General features: G+C 42.7%; 1 protein-coding gene across 5 annotated transcripts in view; it reads right to left on the bottom strand.

Moving 5' to 3' along the window:
- CCDC60 (coiled-coil domain containing 60) overlaps positions 1 to 21195 on the bottom strand; it is a 216865-nt gene that overhangs the window by 153217 nt on the left and 42453 nt on the right. The window lies entirely within an intron of this gene.

The raw sequence follows: 21195 nt of genomic DNA, 5'->3' as shown, positions 1-21195 counted from the left end.
CACTGAGCCCCTGGAAGCACATTATACCTTCTGCAGGCAATGCTGTTTCTCTCCTCTCTCACTTGGAAAACTACTCGTCCTTCAAGACCCACCTTAAATATCATCACCATGATGAAGTCTTCCTAAGCACCCCCTTCTTCAGTCCTCCCTCCACTGGTGGAGTTAGTCATCTTTCTCCGTGTTTCCATAGCTTTTTGATCAAGTCTCTCTTCTTGGAACACTGAGCTCATGCACTAAAGTTACTTGTTTTATGCATCTGCCCCTATTCAGGTAGGGATCTGATCCCGAGATCAGAGCTGGCATTGTCTTTGTAAGGGATCAAGGAGTGTTTGTTGCTTGACTAAATGAAAGTTGGAGGAAAATGATGTAATTTAAAGGGAGATGCAACAGCTGGAAGGTGGCAAGGACAAAAAGAACATGAAGGACAAAGGTATTTAATTTTCCCATTCAGTCTTGGGGAGATCAGTTGCTCATGTGGTCGTGCACACCATGCCTTGGTCACTCATGAGAATTACTGTTTTCTGAGCATCCAGAGGGGTATTCATTCTGGGAGTAACTAGAAAGTGCAACTGTGCTTTTGGGGGATGTCTGGGGATCAGTGAGAGGTCTCCTTGGTCTTTGCAAGAGGCATGATGTATGTTCCTGCCTGGACACTACCACATGGTGGGTGGATGCTAAGCATGTAGATCCCTTGAAGTATGAAATTACCCCATTTCCTTTGTAACAGGTACAAGGAACTAGGGAAAATGCTTTGTTGTGGTTGTGGTTGTAGAGATGGGAGTCTCACTATGTTGATCAGGCTGATTTCAAACTCCTGGGCTCAAGTGATCCTCCTGCCTGGGCTTCTCTTTTTTTTCTTCTTTCTTTCTTTCTTTCTTTCTTTCTTTCTTTCTTTCTTTCTTTCTTTCTTTCTTTCTTTTCTTTCTTTCTTTCTTTCTTTCCTCCTTCTCCTTCTCCTTCTCCTTCTCCTTCTCCTTCTCCTTCTCCTTCTCCTTCTCCTTCTCCTTCTCCTTCTCCTTCTCCTTCTCCTTCTCCTTCTTCTTCTTCTTCTTCTTCTTCTTCTTCTTCTTCTTCTTCTTTTCTTCTTTCTTCTTCTTTCTTCTTCTTCTTTCTTCTTCTTTCTTCTTCTTCTTCTTCTTTTTTTGAGATGGAGTCTCTCTCCAGGCTTGCCCAGGCTGGAGTGCAGTGGTGAGATCTTGGCTCACTGTAACCTCAACCTTCTGGGTTAAAGCTATTCTCCTGCCTTAGCCTTTCGAGTAGCTGGGATTACAGGCACCTGCTACCATGCCCAACTAATTTTTTTTGTATTTTTAGTGAAGACAGGGTTTCTCCATGTTGGTTAAGCTGGTCTCCAACTCCTGACCTCAGGTGATCTGCCCACCTCTGCCTCCCAAAGTGCTGGAATTACAGGCCTGAGCCATTGTACCCGGCCTCTGGGAAAATGCTTTTAAGAAGAAAAAGCAGAGGGGTTGGGGAGATAAGAGGCAATAATGTGGATTTTAGTATCAGACATATAGGTTTCAAATCCTCAAGCTTCTGCTTCCTGGTGGAGTGACCTTGGACAAGTTCTTTATCTTCTCTAAGCCTCTATGCTCTCATTTCTACAATGGTGAAGGTGCTTATAACAATACCTGCTTTGCGATACAGTTGTAACAATTAAACTTAGTGAACGCAGAATGCCTGGCATGTAGCAAGCTATTGGTAAATGGGATCTGTCATTTTTTATCTAGCATGATTATTATAAGTTCCACAAATATTTTCTGGGGGCCTATTAAGGGCCTGTCACAGTTCCAGCATCTTGAGACTCTAAAATACTTAAGCTCGAGATAATCAGGGCTGTTAAACACTGTTTTACAACGCCAAAGGTGGTATGTGTTGAGTGCTCACCCCTGAAGGTGCTGGTTAATGTCTGGTGGCTTCATTGTAGCCCTGTTGCACCAGAAGAGGTCATCTGACCTTGTGTCATTTATTAAATGAGTCCTTATTTCCTTGCTCTATCCCTTCACTGAAAATGTCACACAAGAGCAGGAAGCTCCAGACTGATATACCTTTCCTCTTGAAGCCCGTCCAGGTGTGGGCACGAGTTGCCACTTTGAAGGCTCTTTTCTAAGCCACTGGGAGATAATTCCATTTGCAAAACTTTCCCTGTGCCTTGCTCTCCAAGGGCGAGTTGATTAAGCATGTTCGTCTGCGTTTACTCCATGTACATTTCAAATGTTGTTTACTGCAGCTACATTTGAAATATATAAACATGCTCCCTGTTTACTGCAGGTACAAATCTCCAGGATGTGCATTTGTGAGCCTAGGGCGTAGGTGGAGATGCAGACAAAATAAATACTATTCGGGAGCAGTGAAAGCAAAACAAGGAATCATTTGTGAAAGAGAGAATGACTGCAGGAAGTATAAAATGAGAAATATGCTGTGGAACTCTTGGATGCTATTGTGAAATGCATTATCCCCCTCCTCCTTTTCAAAGGAAAACTTAAACCATATTTCCTGCACAGTGAAATCTTTGAAATGGCCCAAATCTCATTTTAACAAAAACACATGATTTGCGTTTGTCTAACTAGAAATTTAATGAGCTGTAAAATGTATTGTGAGTACCTGGCAACCCTCAGAACCCTTTCTTTTTTGAGACAGGATCTTGCTCTGTCACCTAGGCTGGAGTGCAGTGGCGCAATTACAACTCACTGCAGCCTCAACCTCATGGGCTGAAGCGATTCTCTCACCTCAAGCCTCCTAAGTAGCTGGGACCATAGGCATGTGCCACCATGCCCGTCTGATTTTTTTTTATTTTTTGTATTTTTGTGGTGATGGATTCTTACCATGTTGCCCAGGGTGGTTTCGAACTCCTTGGCTCAAACAATCCACCTGCTTTGGCCTCCCAAATTGTTGGGATTACAGGTGTGAGCCACCACACCTGGTCACAAAACTGTTATGCAGCACTTGCACTTCACAAACACAAGACCCAGGGTTAGGATGTTCAACTTGGTTTTGTTTAGGAGGCAAAGTCCAGTGTTCTCCAAAGACAGATTTTCTACAAACATGTGGTTCATGCATTGGTATGAACCAATGGTGCTAGTTGAGTATCAGCTAGCATGGCTGATGGAAGCCTATGGCATTCCCTGATTGATTGGTTGATTCATTCATTCATCCCATAAATATTTATTGAGCACCACTTCGTGCTAGGCCTTATGCTATGGTATTGGGTATTGGATATAACAATGATCATAACAGTCATTTTATTGAGTGCTTATTATGCACCCTGTGTTGGGTAAGAACTTGGCATGGAATCTCTCCTTCGATCTCTACCGCAACTCTACTAGGCAAATGTTACTATTATTATCACCATTTTACAGATGAGAAAACCAGCCAGGAGTAATTCAGCCTTAATTCCAAACTCTCAGGGAAGAACCTTATTGGCAGAGCTTGGGTCAAGTGTCCACTTCTCCCCACAGCAGAGGTGAAGAGAGTGGAGCTGTGTCACATGGTTCAAAGCTGACTACAGTCCAACAGGAGGCAGTTCTCAGAGAAATAGTGTCTCTGTGAGTAGCTGCCTTCTTCCACGTCTGCTGGGCTGCAGAGGGTGGATCTGGGGAAAGATGAAGTGGTGGATATCCTAGGTCCTGGGAGTCCACTGGGAGGTCCCACAGCATCTCCTACCTCTGAACTCCACGGGACACCCTTTGTCTCTAGAATAAATTCCCCTCTCTTGATCTCTGAAAGGGTTTATGTTACTTAATGACTGAGAGGGCCTGAGTTAGCTGGTCTTATAACCACAGATCACTGAATACTTCCAGAGCCCTGTCCTGAGTTTTGGTCCCAGACTGCTGCAATAATGCATTCCAAATTGCACAGGGGAGCAAAGCAGTAGAAGGTGCAGCTGTCTCGAGCACTCAGACATGCCACACAACCCACTGGTATTCTACGGGATCCCACTGCAGAAGGCTTCCAGAAGGTGGCCACTTCAGACCAAGCATTTCTGCAGGGCTCAGAAGGAAGAAAATGACACTAGACCTTCGCTTATCCTAATACAGAAAAGCCCTGTCAACCGACAAAACAAAATTCTTTTAACTTGCTTTAGGGGTACCAACAACAACGACAGTGACAATGATAGCTCTCATTTGCGAGGTGTCAGACACCGCAGCATCACATTACATGCACGTTACCACATGCACGTTACGTGTACTTCTCTGTTTGACATTCACAACAGCTCTTTCCGGCAGAGGTTATTGTTGCTGTCATTGTGCAGAGGCAGAAGCTGAGGACCAAGAGGGCTAAGTAACTTGCCCAAAGGCACAGAGCTATGAAGCATGGAGGGAGGCTCTCCAGTCCAGATCAGTCTGAGGCTAGACCCCAAGTTCTAACATTATACCTATTATATCTATGCCTAAGACATTGAGGCATTGTCTGGTATTTCTGCAATTTGATGGTTAGTGTTGAAGTCCCCAGGGTCTGCGGTTCAGAATACCCTCTGTAAGTCCTGAAAGCACCCAGATGTGGATGGCATTTTGAGAAAAGACACACACACACACACACACACAGGCACACACACACACAGGCACACACACACACACACAGGCACATAATTGGAAAAAGAAGTCACACTGGTATAAATGGTGACAGTAGGTGTTACTGGTCCCACTGTGTCTTGGAGGAGCTCAGAACAGCCATGGAGACACATGGGTAACAGTCCACTTTCTGATGCTTCTTGAATTTGGTTCAGCTCAGCAACTTCACATCCTCCCCTCATATTTTATAAAAAGCAAAGTCATGCAGGACTGGGTGCTTTGTTGAGGAACGTGGTTAAGACCTAATCCAAAATGAGAAATGGCATCATACAAAATCCTGAATATGTATTGAGGTCTGACTAGTTGGCCTGACGTTAAGCAGCAGGAAATTAAGCCAAGTGGCATGGCTGCCCCACCTGGAAGCACTGCTGCTTTCTAGAACTTTTGTAAAAATAAATGTCAATGAAGGCAAAGGGAATGAATGCTTTAAAAATAAATGCACCTGCCACTGTTCTTGCTTAAGATCAACTAACTCCTTGCTACTCAAATTGTGGCTCAGGGACTAGAAGCCTCTGTGTCACCTGGGGACTTGTCAGAAAAGCAAGTCTCAGCCCTACTCAGAGCTGCCGAATTCGAATCTGCATTTTCACAAGGATCTCCGGGTGATACCTCTTGCAGATTAGAATTTGAGAAGCAGAGAGCTTCTTTCGGTCATCAAATAACTCATCTTGGAATCATTATACTGAAAGAATGGCCACTGGATTCTCTGAGGGGTCTACCCAATCCATTCATTCATTTGTCCATTCATTCAATCATTGATTCATCTATTTAAAAAATATATTGATTATCCACTAAATGTCAGGCACTGGGGCTATGACTGTAAATAGGAGAGATGTGATTTATAAACTGCTTGGAGAGAAAGACATTAAACAAACGTTTATTTAGTTATTATAGTAAGTGCCAGTATGGATACATTTAGTAAGCACAACAAATACAGTGTTATAGGGACCTGATTTGCTTGGTGACAGGGAGCACTTGCAGGGAGGATTAGGGAAGGTGTCTTTGGGACGTGGTTTCTAAACAGACCCAAAGAAGGACAAAGGTGTGTTTATTAAAGGAATGTTCTGGGCAGCAGGAGTGGCCCGTGCAAATGCCTGGAGGCAGGAAGATGCAAGATGTATGTATTTATTTTTATTGCATTTTAGGTTTTGGGGTGTACGTGAAGAACATGCAAGATTGTTGCATATGGCAACACATGGCAGTGTGATTTGCTGCCTTCCTCCCTATCACCTGATCTGGCATTTCTCCACATGTTATCTCTCCCCAACTCCTCACCTCCCACTGTCCCTTCACTATTTCCCCCTGACACACCCCAGTGTGTAGTGCTCCCCTCCCTCTGTCCATGTGTTCTTATTGTTCAACACCCACCTATGAGTGAGAACATGTGGTGTTTGATTTTCTGTTCTTGTGTCCGTTTTCTGAGAATGATGGTTTCCAGATTCATCCATGTCCTTGCAAAGGACACGAACTCATCATTTTTTATGGCTGCATACTTTCCATGGTGTATATGTGCCACATTTTCCCTGTCCAGTCTATCATCGATGGGCATTTGTGTTGGTTCCAGGTCTTTGCTATTGTAAATTGTGCTGCAATGAATGTTCGTGTCCATGTGTCCTTATAGTAGAACGATTTATAATTCTTTGGGTATATACCCAGTAATGGGATTGCTGGGTCCAATGGAATTTCTATTTCTAGGTCCTTGAGGAATCGCCACACTGTCTTCCACAATGGTTGAACTAATTTACATTTCCACCAACAGTGTAAAAGTCTTCCTATTTCTCCACATCCTCTCCAGCATCTGTTGTCTCCAGATTTTTAAATGGTCGCCATTCTAACTGGCATGAGATGGTATCTCAATGTAGTTTTGATTTGCATTTCCCTAATGACCAGTGATAATGAGCATTTTTTCATGTTTGTTGGCCTCATATATGTCTTCTTTTGTAAACTATCTGTTTATATTCTTCACCCACTTTTGAATGGGCTTGTTTTCTTCTTGTAAATCTGTTTTAGTTCTTTGTAGATTCTGGATATTAGCCCTTTGTCAGATGGGTAAACTGCAAAAATTGTTTCCCATTCTGTTGGTTGCCGATTCACTCTAATGACTATTTCTTTTTTTTAATTTTAATTTTTATTTTTTTTGCAGAGAGCAGAACACAGCTTTTCTTTTCTTTTTTTTTCTTTTTAATGACTATTTCTTTTGCTGTGCAGAAGCTGTGGAGTTTGATTAGGTCCCATTTGTCTATTTTGGCTTTTGTTGCCAATGCTTTTGGTGTTTTGGTCATGAAGTCCTTGCTTATCCCTATGTCCTGAATGGTTTTGCTCAGATTTTCTTCTAGGGTTTTTATGGTGCCAGGTCTTATGTTTAAGTCTTTAATCCATCTGGAGTTAATTTTAGTGTAAGGTGTTAGGAAGGGGTCCAGTTTCTGCTTTCTGCACATGGCTAGCCAGTTTTCCCAACACCATTTATTAAACAGGGAATCCTTTCCCGATTGCTTATTTTTGTCAGGTTTGTCAAAGATCAGATGGCTGTAGATGTGTGGTGTTGCCTCCGAGGCCTCTGTTCTGTTCCATTGGTCTATATCTCTGTTTTGGTACTGGTATCATGCAGTACCGACTACATGTTTTGATTACTGTAGTCTTGTAGTATAGTTTGAATTCCGGTAGTGTGATGCCTCCAGCTTTGTTCTTTTTGCTTAGAATTGACTTGGCTCTGCAGGCTCTTTTTTGGTTCCATATGAAGTTTAAGGTGTTTTTTTCCAGTTTTGTGAAGAAGGTCATTGGTAGCTTGATGGGGATAGCGTTGAATCTGTAAATTACTTTGGGCAATATGGCCATTTTCACGATATTGGTTCTTCCAAACCATGAGCATGGAATGTTTCTCCAACTGTTTGTGTCCTCTCTTATTTCGTTGAGCAGTGGTTTGTAGATCTCCTTGAAGAGGTCCTTTATGTTCTTTGTTAGTTGCATTCCTAGGTATTTTATTCGCTTTGTAGCAATTGTGAATGGCAGTTCGTTCTTGACTTGGCTCTCTTTAAATCTGTCATTGTTGTCTAGGAATGCTTGTGATTTTTGCACATTGATTTTGTATCCTGAGACTTTGCTGAAGTTGCTTATCAGTTTCAGGAGATTTTGGGCTGAGACAATGGGGTCTTCTAAATATACAATCATGTTGTCTGCAAATAGAGACAGTTTGAGTTCCTCCTTTCCTAATTGAATACCCTTTATTTCTTTTTCTTGCCTGATTGCTCTGGCTAGAACTTCCAATAGTCTATTGAATAGGAGTGGTGAGAGAGGGGATCCTTGTCTAGTGCCATATTTCAAAGGGAATGCCTCCAGTTTTTGCACATACAGTGTGATATTTGCTGTGGGTTTCTCGTAAATAGCTTTTATTATTTTGAGTTACATTCCATCAATACCTAGTTTATTGAGGGTTTTTAGCATAAAGGGCTGTTGAATTTTGTCAAAGGCCTTCTCTGTCTCTATTGAGATAATCATGTGGTTTTTGTCTTCGGTTCTGTTTATGTAGTGAATTATGTTTATGGACTTGCGTTATGTTGAACCAGCCTTGCATCCCTGAGATGAAGCCTACTTGATCATGATGGATAAGCTTTTTGATGTGCTGTTGCAATCAGTTTGCCAGTATTTTATTGAAGATTTTTGCATCTATGTTCATCATGGATATTGGCCTGAAGTTTTCTTTTTTGTTGAGTCTCTGCCGGGTTTTGGTATCAGGATGATGTTGGTCTCATAAAATGATTTGGGAAGGATTCCCTCTTTTTGGATTGTTTGGAATAGTTTCAGAAGGAATGGCACCAGCTCTTCTTTGTATGTCTGGTAGAATTCAGCTGTGAACCCATCTGGACCTGGGACTTTTTTGGGTAGTAGGCTCTTAATTGCTGCCTCAACTTCAGCCCTTGTTATTGGTCTATTCAGGGTTTCAACTTCTTCCTGGTTTAGGCTTGGGAGGGTGCAGTGTTCAGGAATTTATCCATTTCTTCCAGGTTTCCTAGTTTATGTGCATAGAGTTGTTTGTAATAATCTCTGATGATGGTTTGTATTTCTGTGGAATCTGTGATGATATCCCCTTTATCATTTTTTATTGCATCTATTTGATTCTTTCTCTTTTCTTTTTTATTAATATGGCTAGTAGTCTGTCTATTTTGTTGATCTTTTCAAAAAAATACCTCCTGAATTTATTGATTTTTTGAAGGGTTTTGTGTCTGTATCTCCTTCAGTTCTGCTCTGATCTTAGTTATTTCTTGTCTTCTGCTAGATTTTGAGTTTTGTTTTTTTTTTATCTTGCTCTTCTAGCTCTTTCAATTTTGATGACAGGGTGTTGATTTTAGATTTTTCCTTGCTTCTCATGTGGGCATTTATTGCTATAAATTTTCCTCTAGAAATTGCTTTAAATGTGTCCCAGAGACTGTGGTATGTTGTGTCTTTCTTCTCGTTGGTTTTGAAGAACATCTTTACTTCTGCCTTCATTTCATTGTGTATCCAGTCAACATTCAAGAGAAATTTCATATACAGCCAAACTAAGCTTCATAAGTGAAGGAGAAATAAAGTCCTTTATGAACACACAATTACTTAGAGATTTCATCACCACCAGCCTGCTTTAGAAGAGCTCCTGAAATAAGCATTAAACATAGAAAGTAATGACTAGTACCAGGCACTCCAAAAACATACCAAATGGTAAAGAGCATTGACACAATAAAGAAACTGCATAAACTGACAGGCAAAACAGCCAGCTAGCATCAAAATGGCAGGATCAAATACACATAACAATATTTACCCTAAATGTAAATGGGCTAAACGCCCCAATCAAAAGACACAGAATGGCAAATTGGATAAAAAGCCAAAACCTATCAGTGTGCTGTATCCAGGAAACCCATCTCACATGCAAGGATACACAAAGGCTCAAAATAAAGGGATGGAGGAAGATTTACCAAGCAAATGGAGAACAAAAAAAGCAGGAGTTGCAATTCTGGTGCCTGATAAAACAGACTTTAAACCAACAAAGTTCAAAAGAGGCAAAGAAGGACATTACATAATGGTAAAAGGATCAATGCAACAAGAACAGCTAATGATCCTAAATATATACGCACCCAATACAGGAGCACCCAGATACATAAGGCAAGTTCTTACTGACTTACAAAGAGACTTAGACTCCCACACAATAATAGTGGAAGACTTTAACACCCCACTGTCAATATTAGACAGATCAATGAGACAGAAAATTAACAAGGATATCCAGGACTTGAACTCAAACTTGGACCAAGCAAACCTAACAGACATTTACAGAACTCTCCACCCGAAATCCACAGAATATACATTCTTGTCAGCACCACATCACACCTACTCTAAGATTGACCACATAATTGGAAGTAAATCACTGCCCAGCAAATGCAAAAGAACAGAAATCATAACAAACTGTCTCTCAGACCACAGTGCAATCAAGTTAGAGCTCAGAATTCAGCAACTAACTCAGAACTGCACAGCTTCATGGAAACTGAACAACTGAAATTATTTAAGTCTTGTCCTCTACATTTTGAGAGTGGCATTATTGTAGCATTACATGTAATTGTGAGATGTTAGGAGCCCTTTCCTCCTTAGGAGGGAAGTTTGATGGCCTATTTATTTTATATGTGAAAATATGCATCATTACAGACTAAACACATGTACTTCCCTATGGAGAAAGTCTACTTCTTTCACGTGGCCACACACCAGGCAGGAGTCAGGGTGTTTTCCTTGATGCAGAGAAGAGAAAGGCATCTTTGTCTTCCATTTGCATTTTCCATTTAGTTTTTAAGTCCTCAGCCACACCCATTTATTTACATATATTTTATGGTTGCTTTCACAATGGTAATGTGTGCAAAGCCACTACCGAAATGAATGGCAAGCTTGCTGTGTGTGTGTGTGTGTGTGTGCCTGTGTGTTTGTGGTAATTTGTGGAAGTGATGGGAGGTGGGTAACCCAAAAGATGCCTTGGGTCTGGGGCTCAGGAACTCAGACTCACCATGGAGCAAAATCTCCTGTTGTTTCCCACTCTACCTGCTTCTTTTCTAAGCCTGTCTAGTATGTTACAGCTTTGTGAGCACAAGTAGTGTATTTGGGAGGTGATCCTGGGAAACCCCCACAGAAGAGTGAGACAAGGAGAGGAAGGTGTGTTAATGAGCAAGCAGGTGATCACTGTGGGCAACTTGGGGCTCAACCCTGCTGGCACCACAGGGGAATAATATAGAGTTGGGGTCAGCAAGCTTGTCTAGAAAGGGCCATACCATAAATATTAGGCCTTGGGGGGTATACGGTCTCTTGTACAACTCTGCCTTTTAGTATGAAAGCAACCATAGCACATATGTAAATAAATGGGTGTGGCTGTGTTAAAACAAAACTTTATTTATAAAAACAAGTGATGGGCCAGATTTGGCTGGTGAACTGTAGTTTGTTGACTCTTGATATAGTAGCTGTCTCTGAGTTGTTGCATTCTGAAGAAAGGCAACTCAGGTACCTACTGTTATCATTTTTCTGCCATTGGTAGAGGGATGCTCCTTAAGGCATTGCCTTCTTGTCCCTTCTAAACTGCCCCAGACCACAGATGGAGAGCCACAGGTGCTACTGTGGGAAGTCATGAATGTGCATGAGCATGGGAAGAGCCAAGAGGGAGGATTATTTTACAATGAGTGAAATAAGACTTAGAGAGGTCAAATGATGGTATGAGGGCACGAGGTAGGAAGTGGTCATGATCAAAACAGGGCTGATCGCTATGCTGTTTGTACACGATGACACTAAAAGGAAGAAATTTTATGCAGTGTATTCCAATTGCATTTTAACATATGTCTGGGAACTTTTGTTCAGAAGCACACCGTTGAGAAAGCACGTCACCATAACCTATTCCACGAAATGGATTTTCTCCTACTTCTCAAACTGTTATAGAGGCACTTGAGAATCAAAGTAAGAAGATATATAATTTAAGTGTTTATTCTTAAGACTCTTTTAAAATGTCTTGATTATATGTGTTTCCAGGATGTACATATAGAAACTTTGCAAATCAATGAAAATGCAGCAAACTGCCTAATGGTAAATAGGGCAAATGATACAAATAGGCAATTCTCCAAAGAGAAAATATAAATAAACAATGAATATGTAGATGATCCTCAATCTTGATAATCAGGTAGGTGCGAGAAAACAGCAAGGTATCCTCTCTGCCCATCACACTGGCAGAAAGTCAAACACCTCATGGAAGGGTGGATGAACATGTGGAGGAGCTGGTACTTGGATATTCAAGTAGGCTGTGATTTGGTACAAATTTTCTGGAGATTAATTTGATTAATAAAATCTGTTTCCTCTCAGTTTCTTCTTCCAAGAACAAGAGAGGGAATCAGATTTGTCCGTGATAGTCATGGTCATTGCATTCCTCTTGCCAGTGGCAGGTGTATGTGTGAGTTTGCAGCTCAATCCTGGCCAAGGGGATCCAAGGGCAGCTGAAGAGGTGGCATGTCTGCACATGCCATCACATGACCCCTGGGGGATGTCTCCAGCCATCACATGACCCCTGGGGGAGGCATTCCCAACTCTCTGAGAGTCGCAGACCAGAAAGATGGAAAGAAAGCACCTGGCTTCAGGACGATGGCATCAAGCCACTGAATTAACCATCTTTGGACCACCCTAACCTTCAGAAATCACCTTAACAAGAGAAAATAAAACGCTTATTGCTTAGCCACTGGGCAAAAGTATCTTAACTGATATAATTATCTCTCCCATATAGAAATTGGGGCTTATGTGTCCAGATAGGCCATGTACAAGTGTTTTATTATAGCGTTGCATGTAATCGTGAGACATTAAGAGTAACCTGAAATGTGCATCAGAGGGGACTGAGGGAAATAAACTGTGATTCAATAACACTACAGAATTCGAGGCAGCCATTAAAAGCAATTAGGTAAATTTTAATGCGCTGATCCCAACATCTCCAAGATCTCCAAGACATTTAAGTTTTAAGGTGTTGTGAAATAAATACATAGGGTATAATCCCATTTATGAAAAACAAAATAATCCTCAAAATAAAATGTGTCGAGATTCATATATATACATTCATACCTATAGAAAAAGGGGGTGGGAGGAGTCACATCACATACATAAAAGCATTTACCTCTGGAGCTGGGAGATGGGAAGGGGGTGAGAGTTAAAGAAATCTGTGGGTTTTTTAAAAAATATATATGGCATTTGTCCTTTTAGCAACACAAATGAGTGAATTTATGGCTTTGTCATAAAAAGATGTTTGGAAAATAACCCACATGCTCATTACAGAAATATCTAGCAAATACTAGAATGCACAGATGTTAAGTTTTTGTTCAAATCATGCAAGGCAGAGGTCTTTAAAAAAACAACAACAATATTTCAGGTTTCCTGAGGGCAAAGAGGAACTTCTCCTCAGCCCCTCAAATGATTTTCATGTGTGCAGCACAATTACTCGGGCAGAGTTCAGTGTTTTTAATCAAAAGCTACTTGTCAAGTAGATAATGTCACTTTGCCCAGCCTGTGTAAACAAAGCTTTGTGGGGACAGAGTTTGGAAAGTGGAAGAGCTGAATCATTTAAATTGGAGTGTGTGTGTGTGTGTGTGTGTGAGAGAGAGAGAGAGAGAGAGAGAAAGAGAGAGGGATAGCGGAGGGGGTGGATGGACGAGGGAAGGTGGATGGAATGCTCTGTGCTACGTACATTATTTTGGACGATTCTCCATAGAAATATCCACCCTGTATTTTCCGGCACCAGCTCTGCTCCCAACCACTTGGAACCATAAGAATTTGACCTTCCGAAGGAGAGAGGCTCCCTCGAAATGCCTGGCTGGTAATGACTGAGTTGTAGGCACGGACTGTTCCGTAATTGCCTTCCAGTTGTCTCCTACATTTTTCTGTGTTGGGTACCATTAGTCTCAAGGCTCCTGTCGTGTGGCCATTAAATCATTGTTTTCTCTGACAGCATCATTTCTGCAAAACACTGGAGAGAAAATACTACATATTCTCCAGGACTGGAATGCTGCCACCTGGTCATTATGCCCAACAGGCCTCAGACTGGCTACCCCTGAAGACGTGCATATTTGGGGTGATGGCACCATGGCTCCCCAGACTAAACAGCTCTGGAGGGCTTACTGCAGTACTGGTTCAAGTTTTTTTTTTTTTTTCTTTTTTTGAGTGGAATTACCCTGGTCAGCAAGCATCCTCTAGAACTAATTTAGGAGACTGAGTCTGACAGATGGGTGTAAAGAAAAGAAGAATGGCAGGAAAAACATTGTTTTTCAGAAATCAAAAAGGATGCTTCTCTAAGGGTATCACTTATTTTTCCCTCCATCCCCTGCAACCCACCCAGGGCAAGAGCAGCAGCAAAATTTTTCAGACAGGGTCTAATTGTTGTCTGAAATAAATGAGAACAGGGAGATTTGAGGACTGCTGAACGTGGAGAGTGAGGTGGGAGGAATGGTCTTCATGGATGATTTCCAACAGCCAAGCTGCAAGGCTGAATGAAGAAGATGCCAATGAGTCTTTAACAAAACACCAAAAAACCAAGGCTTGCCACCTTCGGGGATCATCATTTATTCATTCAACAAATAAAAGATTGAATGGTTAGTGGTTGCTCTGTGCTGGACATTATTTTAGGTGCTGGGGACACAGCAATGGACCAAACAACGTCTCTATATCTTAATTGGGCTCTGGGAAGGAAATTGACAGTGCACTCAAAATGGGAATTGGAGGAAGAGTTGAATAGAGGGACTATTTGCACAGATGTAGGTGGTGTGAAAGAAGGCTGCAAGGAATCATGCAGTTCCCTGGGGCTAGTGACAACAGGAAGCTGTTTCCACCCTGACAGGGCACAGAGGGGGAGCAGCAGCTGGCAGGGAAGAGGTTAGTGGTAGGGAGAGGCTGTGTGACAGGAGCCAAGACCAGAGAGTCACAACCAACCAAGCCCATGTAGCAGAAATGAAACTGGGAACAGATAAAACAACTTTTCTCTCCCCTGCCCTTTTGTATTAAGTCTGTTTTCATGCTATTGATAAAGACATACCTGAAACTGGGTAATTACTTTTTTTAAAAAAATAAGGTTTAATGGACTCATAGTTCCATGTGGCTGGGCCTCACAATCATGGCAGAAGGCCAAAGGCACATCTTATATGGCGGCAGGCAAGAGAGAATGAGAGCCAAGTGAAAGGGGGAAGCCCTTTATAAAACCATCAGATCTTGTGAGACTTATTCACTACCAAGAGAACAGTATGGGGGAAACTGCCCCCATGATTCAATTATCTTCCATCAGGTCTTTCACACAACATATGGGAATTATGGGAGCTACAATTCAAGATGAGATGTGGGTGGGGACACAGTCAAACCATTTCACCTTTGGTCTCCTAGTAGTGCTTTCTATTGGCTGAATCTAACTGGAGGCTGGGGAGCAAGGGAGGTCATTGATTTGTTCTCCTCCTGGAGTGCAGAGCAGGGAGGAGAAGGGTGGCAAGCATCCCTGGAGAGGCAAATGGAGTATTTCCAGCACAGTTCTTGCCCTCAAGGAGTTAATATTCTACCTAGGGGACACAGACCATAAACAAGCCAATAACTTTACAATACAATGTTGCCAGGACTTCATTAATCTAAGTAGCACTTCTGTGCAAATTAGAAAAAGGCACCCTCTCTCCAAATGGATGCAGCCCCATGCCAGGGCACTTGGTTTAGCCAGTGAAGCGAGGGGTGGATATCAGCCCCCACTCAATGTTTGGTCAGGAGCTTGTGCAGAACTCAACCCACAAAATGCAATATGCTTCATGGCCAAGTGGTCAAGGTGTCATTAAAAAAATAGAATCCATGACTTGGAATGAGCCAGTGACAGGTGATGCACAGAAACAGCTTTTCTAGGGCATTAGGCTTGGTCATACCAGTGACATTGTGACATGCTGCAAACACAGGGTCATGAGGGGGCCCCAAGGATGTCCAATGGGCTGCTCCCCCAGGACCAACCCCTTGCAGCTTCCCGCAAACTTCATAGGTAGGCAGAAGCCAAGGTGGGTCCCTTGTAAAGTCAGCCACCAGTGGGTGCTGCCCCGGAGCTCACAGGGGACGACAGGGCTGTCTTCTCTCAGCTCCGGCTCCCTGAACTGTGATGAGCAATTTGTCTTTCAGCCTTGATCTGCTGTCAGTGGGGCTGACACTGACTCCGAGTATTAATTTCTTCTTGAGCTGTCTTACATTGCAGTAGACAGGGACGAAAAATGAAGTGGATTTGCCAGATACAGAAACTCATCACCCAGCTGCCTTTATTAGTGGTGAAGCTGCGGGGAGAAAGGAGGCCTGAGCTGTGCTCCTCTTCTTTCTTAAGAAGTAGATGCCAAATCCTTAATGAAGCATCTTTCATTTTGCAGCCCTGTGCTTTGACACCTTTCTCCCTTCACTCTCTCTTGGCTGCACAATATCTTTGCTGTGTCTCTTTAAAGTGACTTGGCAAAGAAACCCAGGGATACCCCAAGTCTTTTCATCTGCCTATAATAGGCTCACCCATTTCATAAACATGCCCTCTTGAAGGTCTCTTGTGTTGTCTAGATTGTGTTTTATTCAGGGGTCTGTGGTGGGTAGAAACAAACAGGTTCATTCAGCTCAAGTTTTTTAAAATGTAGGAAATCTCATGGTATCCAATGACAGTAAGGCTCAGCTACTTGCTGTGTCTCTTGAGCTCTCAAAAGGGCATGGATGCTCAAATATGCTATTTTCTGCACACTCATTTCTTTTTTCTCTCTCTCTTTATCCTTGCTCCTTCTGCTCTCCCACACAGCCCATCATAGCTGTCCCAGCCCTAGAGTTTATGGGGCCCTCATTTCCATACTCTGTGACTGTCTGGATTAGTCTCTCAGCATCCAAAGTCCAAGTTCCCTGCTAAGGAAATCTGATTGGTGCAGCTTGTATCAGGCATTTTTCTTTGGACCAATCATCTGTAGCCTGGAGGATGGGACCATGTGGTCTGTACAGCTTCCCATCTCTGAAATAGGAAATATGGGTGGGGCCAGAAGACTTCTCTAGAACATCCAGAAAGAGATGCTATAGAGGGAAAAGCAGATCTGGATAATGTATGTTTTATTTTAGTTTCGTAGACATAGAATCTCACTGTGTTGCCCAGGTTGGCCTTGAACTCCTGTGCTCAAGCAATCCTCCTGCCTTGGCCTCCCAAAGTGCTGGGATTATAGGTGTGAGCCACTGAGCCCAGCCCAGATCTGAATTTAAATCTCTATTCATCCAATCACTTCCAGCCTTTGATCAATTTTAATTTAATTTCCAGTGCCGTTGCCACCCAAGGTTATGCCTACAGGACCAGCTTCAAGAACATGGCTAACAGGCAAGCACAAAGAGGTTCCCCCATGAGTAAACCTCCAATTATCCTAGGTTTGCTGCATTTTCAGTGCCTCATCTCTTTGGGAGCAAAGGGAAGTAAAGATTTGTATTTCACATTGAGTGTGTTGGGATGGGCGGGTAGTGAAATAGTCATAGCTTGGTGGCCTGGCATGTCTGGGGAAGCATGAAACATAATCACATCACTATTATGTAGAATGCATCCATGGCCTCCCCTTGCAGTTAGACTCAAGGTCAAAATTCCTCATAACAGACTTGAAAGACTTTATGACTCAGCCTGAGTGTACGTCTCCATCCTCATCTCCCAGTGTGCCCCATTACATTCTGCTCATTCATTCATTCATTCCCACTGTTCTAAATGTCCTATGATGGGCCAGCCCAGTAGTACAGGCCATACTGGACCTCCTTGAGCTCCTGCTGTCTCATGCCTCAGGGCCTTCACAGATGCTCTTTGTCCCGACAGGAACACTTTTCCCTCCATCCCCTTCATCAGTTAGGCGCTCCCACAGTACTTTGCATCCTGTTCCCCTCCTGTGTCGGGACATACTGGGATGAAGACAGAGGGTAGAAATGGTGCCCATCTTGCTTCCCTATACCTGCAGTGACCAGTGCACTGGCTGTCACACAGCAGGGCCTCAGGCCAGCCTGCTGAATGGTTTAATGTTGAAAAAAGGGCAGGAAGACACATCTCTACCTCATGGTAAAATGCTAAACACTGCTATGAAGCTGATTAGCAGATTTTGAGAAAATTTTAATTACTGAACATTGACAAGGGAAAAAGGAATTGTGGCTAAAGCACATGAAAATGAGCTTCATGTTTGTGGAAGGAGAAGAGAGGTATGTATTTGCCTGGATGAGGGTCAAGTAGGGTTTCTCTCCTGCCCCGCCTTTCTCTCTCTCTCTCTAGTACTAATGGTAAAGATGGGAAGGTCATGCATGAGAAGGTGTCAGATGCCTGCAAAGAGCCAGTCTGCTTTGTGTTCACTTACTGCACATTCTTCTGACTTCAGGAAACAAGACTTTTCCTTAAAGGGTCTCTGGTTATAGCACGGGCACCTCCCTTTGTCTTCTGCTTCAACTTTCCATTGTAGAGCTCAGGGTCTGGGATAAGAAACCCTTGTCATGAGCTTGGAGCACTGACTTTGGAGTCACAGATCTAAGAGTCCAGATTCCACTGCTTGCTGGCCAGGTGACCTTGAGTGACTCCAACTCCATGAGCTCCAGCTTATGCATCCTTAGAATGGAGTGGCCATAGCAGGTGCCACTGGGGTTGTTGTGAGGTGTGAGTGAGGGAATGCATGGCGAGCTGTCAGCTCTGGGCCTGGTACACAGGAAGGCCACAGCAGACAGCAGTTATTACTACCACTGAGTCTGACTATCAGGATATCACACCGAGGATCTGGTTTTCCAAAGGACAAAGATAGGGAGTTACAGACTGTAATTCCAGAGATTTAATGCATAGAAACAAATTATCCTGCCACTTTTGCTTGGTAACCACATACTCTAATCCCTCCTGTATAGGGAGAACAGCTTCAACTGGAGAAATGTTGTCATACCAAGTACAGAATTAGACCTTCAAGGTCATTATGGCTCATTTCACCATAAAGACTCATAAGCCCATGACAGTTAATGGAGATCTTGAGCCAAAGACAAACCAAGAATAAAACCTGGGAACCTTGCAGACTGAATAGTTTTGGCCCAATATGAGAGTATTGTGAGAAATACACTTAGTTTAAATGTGGTGGTGGTTATGGGGAGGAAAGAAACAATGCAAAAGTCCCTTTTAATTCAAATGAAATGTTTCACTGATTATAGTAACAGAAGATGCCTTGCACAAAAGATGACCCCACCCCAGCCCTGTCACTGGGCATATTCAAGCAAAGTCTGCCTGACCCAGGTCACGTCTGTGTTCTAGACATGTTGGTCATTCACAAACCACCTTCAGGATGTTTGCCATCTCTCTACACTACTTTTATTACAATTTGCTTAATATTTGTCTTGAAGTGAGTTCTAAGAAATGAGATAAAAAGAAAACTTGCTACAATCACTGTAGGAAGAAAGCATTCTTGCATGTCACAAATAGTAACTATAAAAGTAAATACAATAAAAACAAAACAAGGTATTCAATTACAGCTAGGCACTAATCTTCGCAAGGCTCTGAGCCTGAGGCAGGCCCTTTCTGTTAAAAGGGAGAGCAACAAGTCCTTGGAGAGGTGTTAAAGACTGAATAGCACTAAATTGAGACTTTCTATTTTGCATAATAAAAAAAGACAAAAGAAAATTTAAAAACAACGACCTTTTCTGCTATGCCATTTCATGTTAATGTATATGTAACACTGAAAAATCATTTCATCATCTGCTGGTAGTAACTGTCCCATCCTCAGAGAAACTCCTGGGAGAAGAATTCTAGAACTAAATCTGAGGTTGGGTAAGAGAAGATCTAAAATCCCTTCAACTCTGAGATATTATGACCTCAGGTTCTCACCATACTTTCTTGATATGAGTTTCCCAACAAACATTGGCAAATGCTTAACAATATGCTCTCCAAGGGAGAGGGAAAGCCCACGATTAGACCTACAGTGCTTGCCAATTCCCACGGTGTAAATACTCCCATCATGCTCTACCAATATGATGTCACCAAATGCAGAGTCGGAAGGAGATGAATACAATATGTTCAGTATCAGCTGCTTCTAGCACACATGACTGTTCCCACCCAACTGTGGGAACTTATATCCTCTTAAGAATATAAAACAAAACTGCACCTGAGGGATTTATATCTGATACTAAAAAATCTTGAAAAAGCCTCTGAGATACTTGGCCATCTCCTAGAGAATGTGTGCGTGAAGAATGAACTAGAAGACTTCTTGCAGTCCTGCTCCACAATCTGATTCCATTTATGCCCATTTCAGAGACAGAGGCATTGAGATACTTTCTTGCCTGCACCTCCATACAAACACTTTAGTAACCACTGGAGTTGGGCTTGACTTTCGATCGTCCACTGCACACATCTGTATGTATATGCACATCTATATTTAATTAACATCCACATTTCACCTGCTGGGTATTCTCAATGGTAGCTTTGCTTTATATCCAAGCAGGGTGTTCTGCTTACTTAACTTTCAACTCATGGCCAAATGGCTACTCTACCTCCAGTAGCTTTCCTGGATCAGCTCAAACCAGTCATTGCCTTTCCATATCTAGCATCTCCTGCACATCAGTTACCATCTGCAGGTGAATTACTGTGTTTGACTATGACAATTAAATCTTCATCTGATCTGTTTGCACATTTCACCGTACATACTTTCAAGAAGGCCTTGGGTCAAAGTAACATTTCACTGAGGCCCATTATGTGACAGGCATTATATGCTATTAGAGAGTCTATTTCACAGAGGCTTACCCACCTCTGCCATGCCATGGCACACTTCCTCTTGGTTCCTGTAACCAACAAAATCTTGAAAATCTTGTGGGTCCCTGGTCAACACTCATGGTTGGCGGTAAGGTTGCCAATGCCTCCAGATGCAAGCCCTGGCTGGTCTTCAGTCCAGTCCAGGCCTGGGTGTCCAGGCCACAAAACATTTGAGTGTCCTCCACCTGGAAAATGATGTCCTATATATTATCACTTAAGTTTAATTGTGAGTGGTTTGGAGGACAGCCCACATGGGGTGATTTTATACACAGTTATTATGTTGGCATATGTGTTTTGTGATCTGTGGCCATTTGCAGCAACAACTATTTTTAGCTTCCTAGCAAAGGTTTGGCATGAGTTCCTGGTGTTTGCTTTTTTTTTTTTTTTTCTCTTCTTCTCCCCTACAGGGCTGGAATTGGCCTCCGTCTGGTACAACCAAGCCAGGCCAAGCTGGGGGCTTCCAGAATGAGTGGAGAACTGCTGAATAAAGCTGTCCTCTGATGACCTGGCCCTCTGGTCCCAGACCCATTCCCACTAGAATGTGTTGGCTCTGGGCTGAGCAGTGATTGCTATCAAGATCTCAGATGAGTGTCTTGCTCACCATGCACAGAGGGAGGATTCATCCATGGGTCTGGCTCTCTGTACCTGTCCAACAGGCTCACCGCCTGCTGTCTTGACCAGCATGTGTCCATTTTGGCCCGTGCATAGGGCTTTGTCTGTGATATTATCTAGTCTTGTGCCTTGAAGATTTTGGCAAAAACAAAAACAAAACCAATTTCAGCAATTCACTTACCACTGTTGGAAGGACAGCAAATTTCAGCTGTGTCCTGGGAGGCAGGTGCC

The sequence above is a fragment of the Callithrix jacchus genome, chromosome 9, assembly GCF_049354715.1.
Source record: "Callithrix jacchus isolate 240 chromosome 9, calJac240_pri, whole genome shotgun sequence".
In the NCBI taxonomy this organism is placed as follows: domain Eukaryota; kingdom Metazoa; phylum Chordata; class Mammalia; order Primates; family Cebidae; genus Callithrix; species Callithrix jacchus.
This window is presented reverse-complemented; position numbering and strand designations above follow the sequence as displayed.